This window comes from Rhinopithecus roxellana, chromosome 19 (assembly GCF_007565055.1).
Source record: "Rhinopithecus roxellana isolate Shanxi Qingling chromosome 19, ASM756505v1, whole genome shotgun sequence".
In the NCBI taxonomy this organism is placed as follows: Eukaryota; Metazoa; Chordata; class Mammalia; order Primates; family Cercopithecidae; genus Rhinopithecus; species Rhinopithecus roxellana.
Genome location: NC_044567.1, coordinates 64,839,747 through 64,845,952, shown reverse-complemented (window position 1 = coordinate 64,845,952; position 6,206 = coordinate 64,839,747).

Genomic DNA, 6,206 nt, shown 5'->3' with positions numbered 1-6,206 from the left:
ATCTGAAATAAATCATATTAATAGATGCTTTTTTCCCTTTACAGAGCAATTTAAGTTGAACTAGGCTGTAATCAATTGGTAAATTGATAATTTACTTCCATATATCTTTCAACAATTGTACTTTTTATATCTTCCATAGATTGTGTATGTGTGTGTATGTGTGCATGTGTATGCTGTGCATACTTTAAGAAAAATTTCAGTGGTGATAACATGCATTATTTCAATAAAGAGCTTTATGACTTAAGCTTGCAAAGTATAGCAGCTAATGAAAAGATGAAATTTAACATACTAAATTTTTTTAAATAACATTTTGTATACTTTCATATTCAATGTGGATTTATCCACATCTATGTAGAGACTACTATAGATTTCAAGTTACATAACCTTTGTCTTGACAATGCACTACCATTATGTACTGCTTTGTACTGTAATACTATACTATATACATAACAAATTTGTAACTATTCAGGCATTCTTTATGCTGTACACAGATTCACTGCTTATACGGGCCCTGACATATATTAGCTGTATGAATGACCAGTCAAGCCTCTAAAGTCTGTTTCTCTGTACATAAAATACGATTTATAATTTCTTCTTTATCGTAGTGCAGTATAAACAGAATAAAATGTATGAAATGACAAATAATTACTAAGCACTAATTTGATTATGTATTTATTCTCCCACACTGTCAATACATTATCAATTTTACTAATTAGTCTTTTAACCTAGAGTTGGGGAGAAAAGAGAACCATATTATCTTTTCTCTTTGCCTTAATCGAATCAAAAAATGCATTTTGAAAATAAAAATATTACCGCAGGGCGCGGTGGCTCAAGCCTGTAATCCTAGCACTTTGGGAGGCCGAGACGGGCAGATCACAAGGTCAGGAGATCGAGACTATCCCGGCTAACACGGTGAAACCCCGTCTCTACTAAAAAATACAAAAAACTAGCTGGGCGTGGTGGCGGGCGCCTGTAATCCCATCTACTCGGGAGGCTGAGGCAGGAGAATGGCGTAAACCCAGGAGGCGGAGCTTGCAGTGAGCTCAGATAGTGCCACTGCACTCCAGCCTGGGCAACAGAGCCAGACTCCATCTCAAAAAAAATAAAATAAAATAAAAATAAAAATAAAAATATTACCTATATATTTTGTACAAACGTTATTTCAAAAAGAAATAAATTCACTGAATCTAAATACTTCTGTTTACTGCTCCATTTGTTGATTTTTTAAACCCTAGTATAGGACTCTTTTTGAAGCGAGTAGAAGCTCAGATGATGCTGGCTTTTTCTGAAGAAATAAAAGTGTCCTTACAAAGGTTTAAAATAGAGGTTTAAATCCCCAGGATTACTTATTATTCAACTTCCTGGATAGGGATGTATAAACTGTTGGCTTATGACTTAAAGTAGAATATCACAGGATTCTAAAAATATTGCATGTTTCCAAAGAAGGATACTGTTCTCTAAATCTACAAAAAAAAAAAAAAAAAAAAAAAAATCCCAGGAGACATCTTGAGCAGAGTTTTCTAAAGAAGAGCAATGCTTCAGTATTCTACCAGCAGAGACAGTCCTAGAAGTAATTTGGAAACTACCAACAAGGCAGCCTATGGCACTCAACACAGCCCCAGCTGCTACTACTTCAAGGCGTCATTCTATCCTTGCCATTCAGATCTTGCTGCTACTAACTGAACAGAAAGAGGGAGACACAGAAAATTCTGGTTTAAATCAACTATAACTATGCGTTCTATGTTTAAAATTATTACAATGTACTTTTAAAATTTTAATAATATGTATTTTCACAAAAAAATTTAACAAAGGCTTTCCTTTCCAAAATGTCTTTACCTTTATGAAACAAGCTGCCTACCTTTATAATGAAACAAATGTATCTATTTGTCATACATACATTTATATACATATACAATAGAAATACTGTATCTATTATAATAAGATGAACAACTATCTTTATCAATCAATTTGTTTAAGATAAGTTTCCCAGTCAGTATTAGCAACCAAAATTTCTATACCACAAGCATCTCTTATCTAGATACGTTTCAATTCAACTTTTGTGGCAAGCCAGATAAAGAAAATCTCATGAGATCACAAAGAAAAATGAAAGTATGAAATAGGGCAGACAGTGTTTGGCCCCATGGGCACCATGGGGTTAATTAAGTTCCAAGTGGAACAGACTCCCTACGTAAATCCACACCATCAGATTCCTGCAACGGAAAAGCCCTCATAGTGGTTAAACTGTCACAGTAGAGATGCTTCTAGAATGGGTAATGTTGTCAGAGCTGGAAGTCAGATCTGCAACAAATGTTGGGAAGGATGTCAGTCTTTTTTTTAAAAAATGCCAGAAGTTTTCCTTTTTGATCTTAAAATAGTTGGTGAACAGTAGGCCAACTACAGATTAATCCATCCATATCTCCAAATGCAACTTATTTTGTAGCTATTATTCCGAGGACTACCAATATCTATATATCTGAGTGTTATCTTCTGCATTTTCATGGATGATAATGCCTCTTTATGCTCACTCCCTCAAGGCTAAGCTAGAACTATTACTGAAGGAGTTAGGCAGTGAACACCACCTGGGAAAAATAGTGAAGAATTTAAGTAATTCTTTGAGGCTGAATCTATGAATTTTTGTCACCATAGCCATGAATGTCAATTTAGAAATATAGAAATCTGAATCAAATATCCTTTCCAGATATCTTCCACAAATCACTTGCTAGCTACATGAACTTAGTACATACTTTGCAATTTTGTGTCAGTTTGCTTTTCCCATAAAATGTGGCTAAAAAAATACCTGTTGTATATCGTTTGACCCAGCAATCCCATTACTGGGTATATACTCAAAGGAATATAAATATTTCTATTATAAAAACACACGTATGTGCATGTTCATTGCAGCACTACTTACAATAAGAACATAAAATCAACCTAAATGCCCATCAATAATGATACACTGGATAAAGAGAATGTGGTACATATACACCATGGAATACTATGTAGTCATTAAAAAGAAAATAAACAAACAACAACAACAACAAAAAACTAAGGGCGAGGCGCAGTGGCTCAGGCCTGTAATCCCAGCATTTTGGGAGGCCGAGGTGGGCAGATCTGAGGTCAGGGGTTCGAGACCAGGCTGACCAACACGTAGAAACACCCCATCTCTACTAAAAATACAAACTTAGCCAGGCGTGGTGGCGCATGCCTGTTATCCCAGCTACTCGTAAGGCTGAGGCAGGAGAATTGTTTGAACCCGGGAGGTGGAGGTTGTGGTGAGCCGAGATCATGCCATTGCACTCCAGTCTAGGGAACAAGAGCTAAACTCCATCTCAAAAAAAAAAAAAACCAGAACATGTCTTCTGCAGGGACATGGATAGAGCTAGAGGCCATTATCCTTAGCAAACTAACACAGGAAGAGAAAACAAATACAGCATGTTCTCACTTATAAGTGGAAGCTAAATGATGAGAACACATGGACACATAGAGGGAAACACCATACACTGGGGACTTTTGGAGGGTAGAGGGTCGGGGAGAAAGACTGGGAAAAATAACTAATGAGTACTAGGCTTAACACCTGGATGATGAAACAATCTGTGCAAAAACCCCCATGACATAAGTATACCCTATGTAACAAACCTGCACATGTACCCTGAACTTAAAAGTTAAAAAAAGGAAATAATCCATTCAGAATAGCTATGGTAATGTTGGGGTTGATAAATATTAACCACATTGCTTTTACTAAAAACAGTTGCTTCCATTGCTTTTATTTTTTTTTCTCTTTTTTTTATTATATTTTAAGTTCTAGGGTACATGTGCATAACGTGCAGCTTTGTTACATATGTAAACTTATGCCATGTTGGTGTGCTGCACCCATCAACTCGTCAGCACCCATCAATTCATCATTTATATCATGTATAACTCCCCAATGCACTCCCTTCCTCCTCCCCCCTCCCCATAATAGGCCCCAGTGCGTGATGTTCCCCTTCCCGAGTCCAAGTGATCTCATTGTTCAGTTCCCACCTATGAGTGAGAACATGCGGTGTTTGGTTTTCTCTTCTTGTGATAGTTTGCTAAGAATGATGGTTTCTAGCTGCATCCATGTCCCTACAAAGGACGCAAACTCATCCTTTTTTATGGCTGCATAGTATTCCATGGTGTATATGTGCCACATTTTCTTAATCCAGTCTGTCACAGATGGACATTTGGGTTGATTCCAAGTCTTTGCTATTGTGAATAGTGCCGCAATAAACATACGTGTACATGTGTCTTTGTAGTAGAATAATTTATAATCCTTTGGGTATATACCCAGTAGTGGGATGGCTGGGTCATATGGTACATCTAGTTCTAGATCCTTGAGGAATTGCCATACTCTTTTCCATAATGGTTGAACTAGTTTACAATCCCACCAACAGTGTAAAAGTGTTCCTATTTCTCCACATCCTCTCCAACACCTGTTGTTTCCTGACTTCTTAATGATTGCCATTCTAACTGATGTGAGATGGTATCTCATTGTGGTTTTGATTTGCATTTCTCTGATGGCGAGTGATGATGAGCATTTTTTCATGTGTCTGTTGGCTGTATGAATATCTTCTTTTGAGAAATGTCTGTTCATATCCTTTCCCCACTTTTTGATGGGGTTGTTTGTTTTTTTCTCGTATATTTGTTTGAGTTCTTTGTAGATTCTGGATATTAGCCCTTTGTCAGATGAGTAGGTTGCAAAAATTTTCTCCCATTCTGTAGGTTGCCTGTTCACTCTGATGGTAGTTTCTTTTGCTGTGCAAAAGCTCTTTAGTTTAATGAGATCCCATTTGTCAATTTTGGCTTTTGCTGCCGTTGCTTTTGGTGTTTTAGACATGAAGTCCTTGCCCATGCCTATGTCCTGAATGGTACTACCTAGATTTTCTTCTAGGGTTTTTATGGTATTAGGTCTAACATTTAAGTCTCTAATCCATCTTGAATTAATCTTCGTATAAGGGGTAAGGAAAGGATCCAGTTTCAGCTTTCTACTTATGGCTAGCCAGTTGTCCCAGCACCATTTATTAAATAGGGAATCCTTTCCCCATTTCTTGTTTCTCTCAGGTTTGTCAAAGATCAGATGGCTGTAGATGTGCGGTATTATTTCTGAGGACTCTGTTCTGTTCCATTGGTCTATATCTCTGTTTTGGTACCAGTACCATGCTGTTTTGGTTACTGTAGCGTTGTAGTACAGTTTGAAGTCAGGTAGCGTGACGCCTCCAGCTTTGTCCTTTTGACTTAGGATTGTCTTGGCAATGCAGGCTCTTTTTTGGTTCCATATGAACTTTAAAGCAGTTTTTTCCAATTCTGTGAAGAAACTCATAGGTAGCTTGATGGGGATGGCATTGAATCTATAAATAACCTTGGGGAGTATGGCCATTTTCACGATATTGATTCTTCCTATCCATGAGCATGGTATGTTCTTCCATTTGTTTGTGTCCTCTTTTATTTCACTGAGCAGTGGTTTGTAGTTCTCCTTGAAGAGGTCCTTTACATCCCTTGTAAGCTGGATTCCTAGGTATTTTATTCTCTTTGAAGCAATTGTGAATGGAATTTCATTCCTGATTTGGCTCTCTGCTTCTCTGTTACTGGTGTATAAGAATGCTTGTGATTTTTGCACATTAATTTTGTATCCTGAGACTTTGCTGAAGTTGCTTATCAGCTTAAGGAGATTTTGGGCTGAGACGATGGGGTTTTCTAAATATACAATCATGTCATCTGCAAACAGGGACAATTTGACTTCTTCTTTTCCTAACTGAATACCCTTGATTTCTTTCTCTTGCCTGATTGCCCTAGCCAGAACTTCCAACACTATGTTGAATAGGGGTGGTGAGAGAGGGCATCCCTGTCTTGTGCCAGTTTTCAAAGGGAATTTTTCCAGTTTTTGCCCATTCAGTATGATATTAGCTGTGGGTTTGTCATAAATAGCTCTTATTATTTTGAGGTACGTTCCATCAATACCGAATTTATTGAGCGTTTTTAGCATGAAGGACTGTTGAATTTTGTCAAAAGCCTTTTCTGTATCTATTGAGACAATCATGTGGTTCTTGTCTTTGGTTCTGTTTATATGCTGGATTACGTTTATTGATTTGCGAATGTTGAACCAGCCTTGCATCCCAGGGATGAAGCCCACTTGATCATGGTGGATAAGCTTTTTGATGTGCTGCTGAATCCGGTTTGCCAGTATTTTA